Below are 16,546 nucleotides of genomic sequence, written 5' to 3'. Positions count from 1 at the left end.
CTGCCCCCTCCTGTGTCTCAATGTCCCATTCTGCCCCCCCTGTGTCTTACTGTCACATTCTGCCCCCATGTCTGCATTCTGCCCCCATATCTTGCATTCTGCCCTCATGTCTCACATTCTGCCCTCATGTCTCACATTCTACCCCATGTCCTTTCTGCCCCATGTCTCACTGTCACATTCAGCCCCCTCCTGTGTCTCACTGTCATATTCTGCCTGCCCCCATGTCTTGCATTCTGCCCCCATGTCTGCATTCTGCCCCTTCATGTGTGCATTCTGCACCCATGTCTGCATTCTGCCATGTCTTGCATTCTGCCCCCATGTCTTGCATTCTGTCCCCATGTCTGCATTCTGCCTCCATGTCTGCATTCTGCCCCATGTCTTGCATTCTGTCCCCATGTCTGCATTCTGCCCCCATGTCTGCATTCTGCCCCCATGTCTTGCATTCTGCCCCATGTCTGCATTCTGCCCCCATCATGTGTGCATTCTGCACCCATGTCTGCATTCTGCCATGTCTTGCATTCTGCCCCCATGTCTTGCATTCTGTCCCCATGTCTGCATTCTGCCCCATGTCTTGCATTCTGTCCCCATGTCTGCATTCTGCACCCATGTCTTGCATTTTGCCCCCATGTCTGCATTCTGCCCCCATGTCTGCATTCTGCCCCCATCATGTGTGCATTCTGCACCCATGTCTGCATTCTGCCATGTCTTGCATTCTGCCCCCATGTCTTGCATTCTGTCCCCATGTCTGCATTCTGCCCCATGTCTTGCATTCTGTCCCCATGTCTGCATTCTGCCCCCATGTCTTGCATTTTGCCCCATGTCTGCATTCTGCCTCCATGTCTTGCATTCTGCCCCCATGTCTTGCATTTTGCCCCGTGTCTACATATTTGGCCCTGTGTGTCTCTAATCCTGCCCCCTGTCTCCATATTTGCCCCTGTGTGTCTCCAATCCTGCGCCCTGTCTCCATATTTGCCCCTGTGTGTCTCTAATCCTGCCCCTTGTCTCCACATTTGCCCCTGTGTGACTCCAATCCTGCCCCCTGTCTCCACATTTGCCCCTGTGTGACTCCAATCCTGCCCCCTGTCTCCATATTTGCCCCTGTGTGACTCCAATCCTGCCCCCTGTCTCCACATTTGCCCCTGTGTGACTCCAATCCTGCCCCCTGTCTCCATATTTGCCCCTGTGTGTCTCCAATCCTGCCCCGTCTCCATATTTGCCCCTGTGTGACTCCAATCCTGCCCCCTGTCTCCATATTTGCCCCTGTGTCCCCAATCCTGCCCCCTGTCTCCATATTTGCCCCTGTGTGTCTCCAATCCTGCCCCATCTCCATATTTGCCCCTGTGTCTCCAATCCTGCCCCCTGTCTCCATATTTGCCCCTGTGTGACTACAATCCTGCCTGCTGTCTCCATATTTGCCCCTGTGTGACTCCAATCCTGCCCCCTGTTTCCATATTTGCCCCTGTGTCTCCAATCCTGCCCCCTGTCTCCATATTTGCCCCTGTGTAACTACAATTCTGCTCGCTGTCTCCATATTTGCCCCTGTATGTCTCCAATCCTGCCCCGTCTCCATATTTGCCCCTGTGTGACTCCAATCCTGCCCCCTGTCTCCATATTTGCCCCTGTGTCTCCAATCCTGCCCCCTGTCTCCATATTTGCCCCTGTGTGTCTCCAATCCTGCCCTGTCTCCATATTTGCCCCTGTGTGACTCCAATCCTGCCCCCTGTCTCCATATTTGCCCCTGTGTCCCCAATCCTGCCCCCTGTCTCCATATTTGCCCCTGTGTGTCTCCAATCCTGCCCCATCTCCATATTTGCCCCTGTGTCTCCAATCCTGCCCCCTGTCTCCATATTTGCCCCTGTGTGTCTCCAATCCTGCCCCGTCTCCATATTTGCCCCTGTGTGACTCCAATCCTGCCCCCTGTCTCCATATTTGCCCCTGTGTCCCCAATCCTGCCCCCTGTCTCCATATTTGCCCCTGTGTGTCTCCAATCCTGCCCCATCTCCATATTTGCCCCTGTGTCTCCAATCCTGCCCCCTGTCTCCATATTTGCCCCTGTGTGTCTCCAATCCTGCGCCCTGTCTCCATATTTGCCCCTGTGTGTCTCTAATCCTGCCCCTTGTCACCACATTTGCCCCTGTGTGACTCCAATCCTGCCCCCTGTCTCCACATTTGCCCCTGTGTGACTCCAATCCTGCCCCCTGTCTCCATATTTGCCCCTGTGTGACTCCAATCCTGCCCCCTGTCTCCACATTTGCCCCTGTGTGACTCCAATCCTGCCCCCTGTCTCCATATTTGCCCCTGTGTGTCTCCAATCCTGCCCCGTCTCCATATTTGCCCCTGTGTGACTCCAATCCTGCCCCCTGTCTCCATATTTGCCCCTGTGTGACTCCAATCCTGCCCCCTGTCTCCATATTTGCCCCTGTGTCTCCAATCCTGCCCCCTGTCTCCATATTTGCCCCTGTGTGTCTCCAATCCTGCCCCGTCTCCATATTTGCCCCTGTGTGACTCCAATCCTGCCCCCTGTCTCCATATTTGCCCCTGTGTCCCCAATCCTGCCCCCTGTCTCCATATTTGCCCCTGTGTGTCTCCAATCCTGCCCCATCTCCATATTTGCCCCTGTGTCTCCAATCCTGCCCCCTGTCTCCATATTTGCCCCTGTGTGTCTCCAATCCTGCGCCCTGTCTCCATATTTGCCCCCGTGTGTCTCTAATCCTGCCCCTTGTCTCCACATTTGCCCCTGTGTGACTCCAATCCTGCCACCTGTCTCCACATTTGCCCCTGTGTGACTCCAATCCTGCCCCCTGTCTCCATATTTGCCCCTGTGTGACTCCAATCCTGCCCCCTGTCTACACATTTGCCCCTGTGTGACTCCAATCCTGCCCCCTGTCTCCATATTTGCCCCTGTGTGTCTCCAATCCTGCCCCGTCTCCATATTTGCCCCATGTGACTCCAATCCTGCCCCCCTGTCTCCATATTTGCCCCTGTGTCCCCAATCCTGCCCCCTGTCTCCATATTTGCCCCTGTGTGTCTCCAATCCTGCCCCATCTCCATATTTGCCCCTGTGTCTCCAATCCTGCCCCCTGTCTCCATATTTGCCCCTGTGTGTCTCCAATCCTGCGCCCTGTCTCCACATTTGCCCCTGTGTGACTCCAATCCTGCCCCCTGTCTCCACATTTGCCCCTGGGTGACTCCAATCCTGCCCCCTGTCTCCATATTTGCCCCTGTGTGACTCCAATCCTGCCCCCTGTCTCCACATTTGCCCCTGTGTGACTCCAATCCTGCCCCCTGTCTCCATATTTGCCCCTGTGTGTCTCCAAACCTGCCCCGTCTCCATATTTGCCCCTGTGTGACTCCAATCCTGCCCCCTGTCTCCATATTTGCCCCTGTGTCCCCAATCCTGCCCCCTGTCTCCATATTTGCCCCTGTGTGTCTCCAATCCTGCCCCATCTCCATATTTGCCCCTGTGTCTCCAATCCTGCCCCCTGTCTCCAAATTTGCCCCTGTGTGACTACAATCCTGCCCGCTGTCTCCATATTTGCCCCTGTGTGACTCCAATCCTGCCCCCTGTTTCCATATTTGCACCTGTGTCTCCAATCCTGCCCCCTGTCTCCATATTAGCCCTTGTGTAACTACAATCCTGCTCGCTGTCTCCATATTTGCCCCTGTATGTCTCCAATCCTGCCCCGTCTCCATATTTGCCCCTGTGTGACTCCAATCCTGCCCCCTGTCTCCATATTTGCCCCTGTGTCTCCAATCCTGCCCCCTGTCTCCATATTTGCCCCTGTGTGTCTCCAATCCTGCCCCGTCTCCATATTTGCCCCTGTGTGACTCCAATCTTGCCCCCTGTCTCCATATTTGCCCCTGTGTCCCCAATCCTGCCCCCTGTCTCCATATTTGCCCCTGTGTGTCTCCAATCCTGCCCCATCTCCATATTTGCCCCTGTGTCTCCAATCCTGCCCCCTGTCTCCATATTTGCCCCTGTGTGACTACAATCCTGCCCGCTGTCTCCATATTTGCCCCTGTGTGACTCCAATCCTGCCCCCTGTTTCCATATTTGCCCCTGTGTCTCCAATCCTGCCCCCTGTCTCCATATTTGCCCCTGTGTGACTACAATCCTGCCCGCTGTCTCCATATTTGCCCCTGTATGTCGCCAATCCTGCCCCGTCTCCATATTTGCCCCTGTGTGACTCCAATCCTGCCCCCTGTCTCCATATTTGCCCCTGTGTCTCCAATCCTGCCCCCTGTCTCCATATTTGCCCCTGTGTCTCCAATCCTGCCCCCTGTCTCCATATTTGCCCCTGTGTGACTCCAATCCTGCCCCGTCTCCATATTTGCCCCTGTGTGTCTCCAATCCTGCCCCATTGTCTCCATTCTGCCAGGGATACATATTGCCCCTTTCAAAAATAAAAACTTTCTTCTTACCTGACCTCGCTCCTGCGCTGAAGATGGAGCTGCTGCTTGAGCTGAAAGGACCTGTGGTGACGTCATCGTCATGTTATCAGGGGGCAGATCTGATCAATGCTGAAGGCCTGTGATAATGATGACATCACCACAGGTCCTTCAGCTCTTCTCTAATTTTCAGATGTCGGGCGCTATGGCCCGACCGCAGCGCACACTTGGGGCCTGCCCGGCGCCCCTATGACGCACAGCACTTGGGGCCCGATGACTGGCAGCACAGGAGCGGGGCCCCTGATCTGCGGGCCCCCTTCTGTAATGATGTTCATAGGGCCCCATACAGCAGTAAGAGCTGTCATGCCCTGATGGTGGCCCTGAACCCAGGAACACGTGTGGATTGGGCAGACGGCTGCTGTACGCATAAACTGGGGGTGTTGGTGGTTACGTGAAATCCTGGAAACAGAGTGGAGACAGATGCCTAATTGGAGGACGTTGACAGTCTATTGTAACCTACAAACAATATAAAACTGCCACCAAGTAGGCCTCGGCCTGCACCCTGGTTGTCCCTGGGCTCCAACAACGCTAGTTGGTGCTCGGAAGTGCTGTCCACACAGAAAAACACACTCGTTCATGTGAAAGTGGGGTTCGGTAACGTCAGCTGATCCCCTGCTGTGTGGAGGGCAAAGTGTCCTGCTCCCTCCAAAGTCAAAATACCTCAGCTTTACACCTGGCTCCTAGTAGGCCTCGGCCTGCACCCTGATTGTCCCTGGGCTCCAACAACGCTAGTTGGTTGTTATGAATGAGTCACCGTAGAAGGCAAAAGCAGAAATACAAGCTAAGTCCAGAAAACCAAAGAAGTTGGCAACTCTCAGATTGCAGACCCCTGAACCTATCAACACAACTAGCAGTAGCCGTGGGGGGTTCCTACGATGCCCTAGACCCCTTGATCACAGCCGGAGAATTACATAGGCCTAAAGAAAGAAAGGGGAAATCTATACTGCCCCAGAGCAGACCCCAAAGCAATAGGCAGCCCCCAACATATAATGACGGTGAAGCAAGATGAAAATACTAACACAGACAGAAAGATAGACTGAGCAAAGACGGGGCCCAAAACTACCTAGATAGGAAAGGACAGGAAGGCTGCTGTCTGCAATCTGCCAAAACCCTATCTAAGACATAAGCCAACAAGCTGATATGAAAAAGGCCCTGAAGCAGCTAGGCTTCAAAAACTAAATCAGCACTCAGGTAATTTCAGAAGACAGAGCTAAATGAATTCAGCACACCCCAGCAGGGAATGGCAGAAATCCAGAAAAACAAAGCAAAACAAAGTCAAAGCACCAAAGCAAAAGGCCGAGCAGCAAATTTAGCTTTAGAGGAGCAGGAATTCAGACTGGTCTCCAAGGATCCCACAGAGAAGTCACCCGCAGGGCAGAAGGGCGTCGGCAGCCTAATATCCAGTCAGTAACTCCACTCAGCCAGTCATCATCATCAGCCTCAGGTGTTTGATAATCAGGCTCACTACCTTTCTTTACCAGAAGAGGGAGTTCCTCGGGCCTCAGTAATGAAGGGGAAAATGAACTCACAACAGTACCTCCCCCTTGGGGAGGGGTCACCGAACCCTCAACTACGCCACCAGGGCGATCAGGGTGAGCCCGATGAAAGGCACGCACCAATCTTTTGGCATGAATATCAGAGGCAGAGACCCAGGAATTATCCTCCTGACCATAACCCTTCCACTTAACCAAATACTGGAGTCTCCGTCTAGCCAGACGGGAATCCAGTACTTTCTCTACCTCATATTCCATGTTACCTTCAACCAATACAGGGTCTGGAGGTGCCACCCCCGGAACAACAGGTTCAACAAACCTCTTCAACAAAGATTTATGGAACACATTATGGATTTTAAATGTGACTGGAAGAGCCAAACGAAAAGAGACCGGATTAAAAATCTCCACAATCTTGTAAGGTCCAATAAATCTAGGCTTAAACTTAGGAGAAGCCACCTTCATAGCAATATTTTTTGATGATAACCACACCATATCACCAACCTTAAACTGGGGACCAATGGTCCTATGTCAGTTGGAAAACCGCTGGGCCTTTTCCTGGGAGAGAGATAACTTATCCACCACTTGGTCCCAGATCTGGTGCATTCTCTCCACCACAGTGTCAACACCTGGGCAGGCAGAGGGCTCCACCTGCCCTGAAGAAAATCGAGGATGAAACCCAAAGTTACAAAAAAATGGTGACATCAAAGTGGCAGAACTAGCTCTGTTATTTAAAGCAAATTTGGCCAAGGGCAAAAATGAAACCCAATCATCCTGATCAGCAGAAATAAAACATCTCAAATATGACTCCAAGGTCTGGTTTGTTCTCTCTGTCTGCCCATTGGTCTGAGGGTGAAAAGCAGAGGAGAAGGACAACTGAATTCCCAGCCTGGAACAGAAAGTTCTCCAAAATCTAGACACAAACTGGACTCCTCTGTCAGATACAATGTTCTCAGGAATCCCGTGCAAACGAACCACCTGTTGTAAAAACAGGGGCACCAACTCAGAGGAAGACGGCAACTTAGGGAGTGGTACAAGATGAACCATCTTAGAGAACCTATCACAAATCACCCAAATAACAGTCATCCTCTGAGAGACAGGCATATCAGAGATGAAATCCATTGAAATATGGGTCCATGGCCTCTTGGGGACAGACAAAGGCATCAACAACCCACTAGAGCGAGAACACGATTTAGACCGGGAGCACGTCCCACAGGACTGCACAAAATTCCTGACATCATGAGACAAGGAGGGTCACCAAAAAAAACCGACTCACCAGATCTCTAGTACCAAAAATACCTGGATGACCAGCCAAAGCAGAGCAATGAACTTCAGACATCACTCTCTTCTTCCACTGGTCAGGAACATACAACTTTCCACTGGGACAACGCTCAGGTTTGTCCTCCTGGAGCTCTTGCAGAGCAAGTCTCAAATCGGGCGAGATGGCAGAAAGAACTACCCCTTCGCCTAAGATGGTAGCAGGCTTGGTCACCACAGGAGAATCAGCAAAGAAGCTCCTAGAGAGGGCGTCTGCCTTGACATTCTTTGTTCCAGGAAGAAAAGAAACCACAAAATCAAAACGTGTAAAAAACAAGGCCCACCTAGCCTGTCTAGGGTTCAAGCGCTTAGCCGACTCTAGGTAAATCAAATTCTTGTGGTCAGTGAGGACCACGACTTGATGCTCAGTTCCCTCCAACCAATGTCTCCACTCCTCAAATGCCCATTTCATGGCCAACAGTTCCCTATTCCCCACATCATAGTTACGTTCAGATGTAGACAACTTTCGGGAAAAGAAAGCACAGGGATTCATTTTAGATGTTACAGGATCCTTTTGGGACAAAACAGCTCCTGCACCAATCTCAGAAGCATCCACCTCTACCTGGAATGGAAGTGAGACATCAGGTTGCCACAAAACCGGGGTGGAGGTGAATCTTCGCTTCAGCTCCTGAAAGGAAGAAACAGCCTCCGGAGACCAATTTAACACATCAGCACCCTTCTTAGTCAAATCAGTCGATGGCTTGGCAATACTAGAAAATGTTGCTATAAATTTCCGATAAAAATTAGCAAAACCCAAAAACTTCTGGAGGTCCTTCAAAGAAGTGGGCTGAACCCAATCGTGAATGGCCTGTACCTTGGCCGGGTCCATTTCAATAGTTGACGGGGACAAAATAAATCCCAAAAAAGAAATCCTCTGTACTCCAAAAAGGCATTCAGATCCTTTGACATACAGGGAATTCTCCCTCAAGATCCGGAACACAGTCCGAATATGTTCCACATGAGAATCCCAATCCTTGGAGAAGATCAAAATATCATCCAGATAGATAATCAAAAATTTATCGACAAAATCTCGGAAAATATCGTTCATGAAGCACTGGAAGACAGAAGGGGGATTAGTGAGCCCAAAAGGCATGACCAGGTACTCAAAATGTCCCTCCGGAGTATTAAACGCCGTCTTCCATTCATCCCCATGCTTAATGCGAATAAGATTATACGCCCCCCTGAGGTCAAGCTTGGTAAACCAGCAAGCACCTTTAACTCTGGAGAATAGATCAGAAATCAGGTGTAACGGATACTGGTATTTAACAGTAATTTTGTTGAGGGCACGATAATCAATACAAGGTCTTAATGATCCATCCTTTTTGGCTACAAAAAAAAGCCCGGCACCTAAGGGTGACGAGGATGGTCTAATATGACCCTTCTCCAACGCCTCCTTAATATAGAATCGCATAGCCTCGTGCTCGGGTACAGATAAATTGAAGAGCCGACCCTTGGGAAATTTACACCCCGGGCTCAGTTCAATTGCACAGTCATAACTCCTATGAGGAGGCAGAGACGCAGACTCATTCTCACTAAATACATCATAAAAGTCCGCCAAATAATCAGGAACATCATGCGACTGAGGAGAGGTGGGAAACACTTGAGCCTCACTAAAGGCACAACGACAACCCCAACTCACCACAGACACAGATTTCCAATCCAAAACTGGATTATGAATCTGTAACCAGGGAAACCCCAGAACAATAGTATCATGCAGATTATGCAACACCAAAAATCTGCAATTTTCTTGATGGTCTGGGGCGACCCGCATTACCACCTGGGTCCAAAACTGGGGTTTATTGTAGCCAAAGGAGTAGCATCAATCCCCCTCAAAGGGATAGGCGTCTGCAGAGGTGTCATCGGAAATCCACAACGTTTAGCAAAATCCAAGTCCATTAGGTTTAGGGCTGCTCCCGAATCCACAAAAGCCTTTGCGGAAAATGTGGACAGGGAGCAGATCAGAGTAATTGCCAGAAGAAACTTAGGTTGAACACCCCCAACAGAAAACGTGTGTGCAAAGCGTTTCTCTCGTTTAGGACAGACAGAAATAATATGCGAGGCATCTCCACAGAAAAAACACAACTTATTACGCCTTCTGAACTCCTGACGCTGCTCTCTGGAAAAAACTCTATCACATTGCATAGGTTCAGACATTTGTTCAACCGGTGGCAACACCTCTCGAGCAGCTTTGCGTTCGCGCAAACGCCGATCAACCTGAATGGCTAATGACATAGAATCGTCAAGACCAGAGGGAACAGGAAATCCCACCATAGTATCTTTTACGGCTTCTGACAACCCCTTCCGAAAGAGAGCAGCCAAGGCATTATCATTCCAGGTAGTAAGTACTGCCCACTTTCGGAATTTTTGACAGTACAATTCTGCAGAATCACGACCCTGGCTCAATGCCAGCAGGGTCTTTTCAGCCTGATCAATGGCATTAGGTTCGTCATACAAAAACCCCAAAGCTTGAAAGAATGCGTTCACATTAGTCAGAATAGGATCATCTGGTTTCAAAGAAAACGCCCAATCCTGGGGATTGCCACGCAGCAAAGAGATGACAATTTTAACCTGCTGCGCGGAGCTCCCTGACGAGTTAGGCTTCAAGGCAAAAAATAATTTACAATTATTTTTGAAATTCAAAAATTTAGACCGATCCCCAAAAAATACATCAGGTGTAGGAATCTTTGGTTCAGCAGCATGTGAATCAACAAGGTAGGCGGAAATTCCCAGCACTTCCGCAGCGAGCTGCTCCACACGATCAGACAATTGCTTTATCTCCATTGAGAGAAAAAAAAATTCCCTCTACGGCCTCAGAGATATAGAGGAAAAAATATACACACTTTTTTTTTTTTTTTTAACAATTCTTTCCTGCTATTGAGTACCCTAGGATCTGCGGTATGGCGGGTGATTTTGTTATGAATGAGTCACCGTAGGAGGCAAAAGCAGAAATACAAGCTAAGTCCAGAAAACCAGAGAAGTTGGCAACTCTCAGATTGCAGACCCCTGAACCTATCAACACAACTAGCAGTAGCCGTGGGGGGTTCCTACGATGCCCTAGACCCCTCGATCACAGCCGGAGATTTACATAGGCCTAAAGAAAGAAAGGGGAAATCTAAACTGCCCCAGAGCAGACCCCAAAGCAATAGGCAGCCCCCAACATATAATGACGGTGAAGCAAGATGAAAATACTAACACAGACAGAAAGATAGACTGAGCAAAGACGGGGCCCAAAACTACCAAGATAGGAAAGGACAGAAAGGCTGCTGTCTGCAATCTGCCAAAACCCTATCAAAGACATAAGCCAACAAGCTGATATGAAAAAGGCCCTGAAGCAGCTAGGCTTCAAAAACTAAATCAGCACTCAGGTAATTTCAGAAGACAGAGCTAAATGAATTCAGCACACCCCAGAAGGGAATGGCAGAAATCCAGAAAAACAAAGCAAAACAAAGTCAAAGCACCAAAGCAAAAGGCCGATCAGCAAACTTAGCTTTAGAGGAGCAGGAATTCAGACTGGTCTCCAAGGATCCCACAGAGAAGTCACCCGCAGGGCAGAAGGGTGTCGGCAGCCTTATATCCAGTCAGTAACTCCACTCAGCCAGTCATCATCATGAGCCTCACGTGTTTGATAATCAGGCTCACTACCTTTCTTTACCAGAAGAGGGAGTTCCTCGGGCCTCAGTAATGAAGGGGAAAATGAACTCACAACAGTTGGTGCTCGGAAGTGCTGTCCACACAGAAAAACACACTCATTCATGTGAAAGTGGGGTTCGGTAACGTCAGCTGATCCCCTGCTGTGTGGAGGGCAAACTCTCCTGCTGCCTCCAAAGTCAAAATACCTCAGCTTTACACCTGGCTCCTAGTAGGCCTCGGCCTGCACCCTGATTGTCCCTGGGCTCCAACAACGCTAGTTGGTGCTCGGAAGTGCTGTCCACACAGAAAAACACACTCATTCATGTGAAAGTGGGGTTCGGTAACGTCGGCTGATCCCCTGCTGTGTGTACGGCAAACTCTCCTGCTGCCTCCAAAGTCAAAATAACTCCGATTTACATCTGGCTCCTAGTAGGCCTCGGCCTGCACCCTGATTGTCCCTGGGCTCCAACAATGCCAGTTGGTGCTCGGAAGTGCTGTCCACACAGAAAAACACACTCGTTCATGTGAAAGTGGGGTTCGGTAACGTCAGCTGATCCCCTGCTGTGTGGAGGGCACACTACTGCTGCCTCCAAATTGTAACTATTTCAGATTTAAACATTCTCTTATTTGGCCTCTGTCTCCACTCTGTCTCTAGTATTTCCCCTGACCTCCAACACTGCCAGTTCCTGCTCAGAGTTGCCGCCACGCATTCCACACGTGTTCCTGTGTTCCTGGTGTTCTGTTACGTGAGCAGATCCCCCAATGTGTGTCCGCCACTGTCTCCTGCGCTGTCCACCTTCCCACTGCAAGCGGTGGGAATGTGGACAGAGCAGGAGACAGTGGCAGACACACATCAGGGGATCTGCTGACATTACAGAACCCCAGTAACCCAGGAACACATGTGGATTGGGCAGACGGCTGCTGTATGCATAAACTGGTGGTGTTGGTGGTCACGTGAAATCCTGGAAACAGAGTTGAGACAGATGCCTAATTGGAGCACGTTGACAGTCTGTTGTAGCCTACAAACAATATAAAACTGCCACCAAGTAGGCCTCGGCCTGCACCCTGATTGTCCCTGGGCTTCAACAACACCAGTTGGTGCTCGGCAGTGTCTTTGGCACGGGTACTGCCTGTTGCACAGCCTGGTTCCAGCACGCCAGCTGTTTCCGGGTAGTGTCAAGGTCACTATGCCACCAATCCGTTGTCCTGTCGTCTTGCGGCCGGGTTAGCCGACTCTACGGTGCCTGCAGTTTAGGTGACTCCTATGTGGGCTGCGGGAACTGGCACTGAAGGCTGGATCCGTAGTGCCAATGGGACATAGACCCCCTGTAGGACTGTGGGTTTCAGTAACTGCGGCCGGCTTGCGGCCTTGCTACTTTGCTTTGGATGGGTACCTTCTGCTACCCACCCGGGTTCCAGCATTGTCAACTGGTTCTCACCAGAGCCTTTGGCCTAGGTGTCTCCATCTCGGTATCCGAAGTCCAGCACCATCAGCTGTTCCTCGGTAGTGCCATTGGCTCTTGTAGCTTTTGCTACCCATCTGGGTTCCAGCACCGTCAGCTGGTTCTCGGCAGTGTCTTTGGCACGGGTACTCCCTGTTGCCCAGCCTGGTTCCAGCACGCCAGCTGTTTCCGGGTAGTGTCAAGGTCACTATGCCACCAATCCGTTGTCCTGTCGTCTTGCGGCCGGGTTAGCCGACTCTATGGTGCCTGCAGTTTAGGTGACTCCTATGTGGGCTGTGGGAACTGGCAATGAAGGCTGGATCCGTAGTGCCAATGGGACATAGACCCCCTGAGGACTGTGGGTTTCGGTAACTGCGGCCGGCTTGCGGCCTGGCTACTTTGCTTTGGATGGGTACCTTCTGCTACCCACCAAGGTTCCAGCATTGTCAACTGGTTCTCGCCAGAGCCTTTGGCCTAGGTGCCTCCATCTCGGTATCCGAAGTCCAGCACCGTCAGCTGTTCCTCGGTAGTGCCATTGGCTCTTGTAGCTTTTGCTACCCATCTGGGTTCCAGCACCGTCAGCTGGTTCTCGGCAGTGTCTTTGGCACGGGTACTCCCTGTTGCACAGCCTGGTTCCAGCACGCCAGCTGTTTCCGGGTAGTGTAAAGGTCACTATGCCACCAATCCTTTGTCCTGTCGTCTTGCGGCCGGGTTAGCCGACTCTACGGTGCCTGCAGTTTAGGTGACTCCTATGTGGGCTGTGGGAACTGGCACTGAAGGCTGGATCCGTAGTGCCAATGGGACATGGACCCCCTGTAGGACTGTGGGTTTCGGTAACTGCGGCCGGCTTGCGGCCTGGCTACTTTGCTTTGGATGGGTACCTTCTGCTACCCACCCGGGTTCCAGCACTGTCAGCTGGTTCTCGCCAGAGCCTTTGGCCTAGGTGCCTCCATCTCGGTATCCGAAGTCCAGCACCGTCAGCTGGTCCTTGGTAGTGCTTTTTAGCACAGGTACCTTCTGCTTAGTAACCGTGGTCCAGCACCATCAGCTGGTCCTTGGTAGTGCTTTTTAGCACAGGTACCTTCTGCTTAGTAACCGTGGTCCAGCACCATCAGCTGGTCCTTGGTAGTGCTTTTTAGCACAGGTACCTTCTGCTTAGTAACCGTGGTCCAGCACCATCAGTTGGTCCTCGGTAGTGCCATTGGCTCTTGTTCCTTCTGCTACCCATCCGGGTGCCAGCACTGTCTGCTGGTTCTCGCCAGAGCCTTTGGCCTAGGTGCCTCCATCTCGGTATCCTAAGTCCAGCACCGTCAGCTGGTCCTTGGTAGTGCTTTTTAGCACAGGTACCTTCTGCTTAGTAACCGTGGTCCAGCACCGTCAGTTGGTCCTCGGTAGTGCCATTGGCTCTTGTTCCTTCTGCTACCCATCCGGGTGCCAGCACTGTCTGCTGGTTCTCGCCAGAGCTTTTGGCCTAGGTGCCTCCATCTCGGTATCCGAGGTCCAGCAACGTCAGCTGGTCCTTGGTAGTGGTTTCTAGCACAGGTACCTCCTGCATAGTAACCGGGGTCCAGCACCGTCAGCTGTTCCTCAGTAGTGCCATTGGCTATTGTTCCTTCTGCTGCCACTACGGGTTCCAGTACTGTCAGCTGGTTCTCGCCAGTTTCTCAGCCTTCTTGTACCTTCTGCTACATTTCCAAGATGAAGCTTTTTGAAATTGTCTTTGGTAATCCTTATTGATCTCCATGACAACGACCCTGATGACGACGACCCTGAAGACCACACCAAAGAAGACCAGAAATATGACCCTAAATAATAAGACCAAGAGGACAAAGAACATGAAGACAAACACCAAGATACAGAACAAAAGACAGAAGAACAAGAAGCAGAAGAAGCAAAAGCAGAAGAACAGAAAGCAGAAGAACATTAAGCATAAGACTAAAAATCAGCATAGAAGAAATCAAAATTATAAGCAGAAGAAGACTAAGCAGTAAATGGGGTGAGTCCATTCCTCCTCGTGGTGCCCCTGGAAAATGCCTGCTGCTGCAGGCCAAACTGAACACGGACAAATCCTTTTGTAAATCTTTAGTGACAGGCAGAATGTAAGGTGTAATCTTATAACTTTTATAGATAAGTACTACAGGAATGCCTGTCACCATCATAAGAAAATGAAGAAAAAGAAGAATAGGAAGAAGATGAAGAAATAGCATATTAAAATTAATAATAGCTGAATAAGAATAATATGAAGAATGGAAAAAAAAATTGTTGTGAGTTCATTTTCCCCTTCGTCACTGAGGTCTGGTGAACTCCCTATTCTGGTGAAGGAAGGTAATAAGCCTGATTATCAGGCACCTGAACCTGATGAGGATGACTGGCTGAGTGGAGTCACAGACTGGATATAAGGCTGCCGACGCCCTTCTGCCCTGCGGGTGATTTCTCTGTGGACTTCTAGGACACCAGTCTGATTCCTGCTCCTCTAGGCTAAGTTTTTCTGCTTTGCCTGTTTGCATTAGTGCTTTGTTTTTGTTTTCTTTGCTTTTCTGGATTCTGCCATTCCCTGCTGGGGTGAGCTGAATCTCCTTTTGCCTGTAGCTCTGTCTTCAGAATATTCCTGTGTACTGACATAGCTTTTTTGAAGCCTAGCGTCTTCAGGGCCTTTTTCACTGTCAGTCTGTTGGCTCTTATTTTCATAGGGTTTTTCACAGATTGCAGACAGCAGCCTTCCTGTCCTTTTCTATCTAGCTTGATTGGGCCCCGTCTTTGCTCAGTCTATCTTTCTGCCTGTGTTAGTGTTTTCATCTTGCTTCACCGTCATTATATGTTGGGGGCTGCCTATTGCTTTGGGGTCTGCTCTGGGGCAATTTAGTTTTCCCCTTTCTTTCTTTAGGCCTAGCTATTTCTCCGGCTGTGATCGAGGGGTCTAGGGCATCGTAGGAACCCCCCACAGCTACTGCTAGTTGTGTTGATAGGTTCAGGGGTCTGCAATCCGATAGCTGCCAACTTCTCTGGTTTTCTGGACTTAGCTAGCATTTCTGTTTTTGCCTCCTACGGTGACTCAATCATAACAAAAAATAATGGGAAGAAGATGAAGAAGAAGAAGATGAATAAGCTGAAGAAAAAGTTGATGAAAAAAATGCTACTGCTGCGGATCATGAAGGAGAAAGTATGGGAGAAGTACAAAAGAAGGTGAAGAGCATGGAAGTTGTGAAACATATCTGACAAAATATAAAAAAGGTTAACATAGTCAATATCTTTTTAACTCCGAACGTCTTGAAAAAAAAAATTGGAATTCATGCTATTCCATGTGATTTGAATATACCACTATGCCTTTAATGTCTCCTCCACCTCCCACAATACATTCTACATGATTCTTATTTGTTTTCAATTATGTAGAATTTGCCAACAAGGAAATAAAGGGCTTTTTTAAATTCCGATACCGGAAGTCCCATTGACTTGAATGGGACTTCCGGTATCGGACTCGGCGATACCCGATATTTTTTTCGTATCGGGCGATACCATCCGATACGATATTTTTGGGTATCGAACGGTATCGCTCAACACTATCCACCACATAACAGCCACGTAGATTCGAGCACCAAACATCCAGGGATGTATTCCGATCGCCATATTTGGGGTCAGGAAGGAATTTTTTTCCCCTGAGGATATTCCAACAACAAGTCCTCGGGGTTATTTTTCGCCTTCCTCTGGATCGAAATGGCAAGTAAACAAAGGCTGAAATTGAAGGACTTCTTTCAGCCAAACTTGCCATTTGGTTGACTCATTTACACTGTGGTGGTAAGGACAAGACTACTGGACGTGGACAGAGAAGGCAGCGGCTGCTCCTTCTCCACCAGATATAGACAAAAAGAAGGTAGCGGCTGCTCCTTCTCCACCGGATATGGCCAAAAAGAAGGCAGCGGCTGCTCCTTCTCATACTTGGCCATAGACCGTGGTCACTCTTGCGAGAAACTCGCACGAGTCTCGCGTCTCAATACCCGGCACTGCCACCGGCACTTGGACCTTAGAGCTCAGCTGCATAGAAACAAACTCTGGTCCTGAGTGACAGCGGCAATTGTGACCCTGGCCATATACAGACACTACCAGGTCATGGACAGAATGAAGAAGCGCGCTGGTCCTTCATCTACCTGACAATGGCCAGACATAAGGCCATTTGGTTGATCGCGGTGTTGTAAGAATCCAAGAAAACTCCATCTACACAGA

This window comes from Dendrobates tinctorius, unplaced genomic scaffold (genome assembly GCF_039654945.1).
Source record: "Dendrobates tinctorius isolate UK_male_01 unplaced genomic scaffold, ASM3965494v1 ptg000250l, whole genome shotgun sequence".
Taxonomy (NCBI): domain Eukaryota; kingdom Metazoa; phylum Chordata; class Amphibia; order Anura; family Dendrobatidae; genus Dendrobates; species Dendrobates tinctorius.
The sequence above is the reverse complement of the archived record's forward strand: the minus strand, read 5'-3'. Positions refer to the sequence as shown.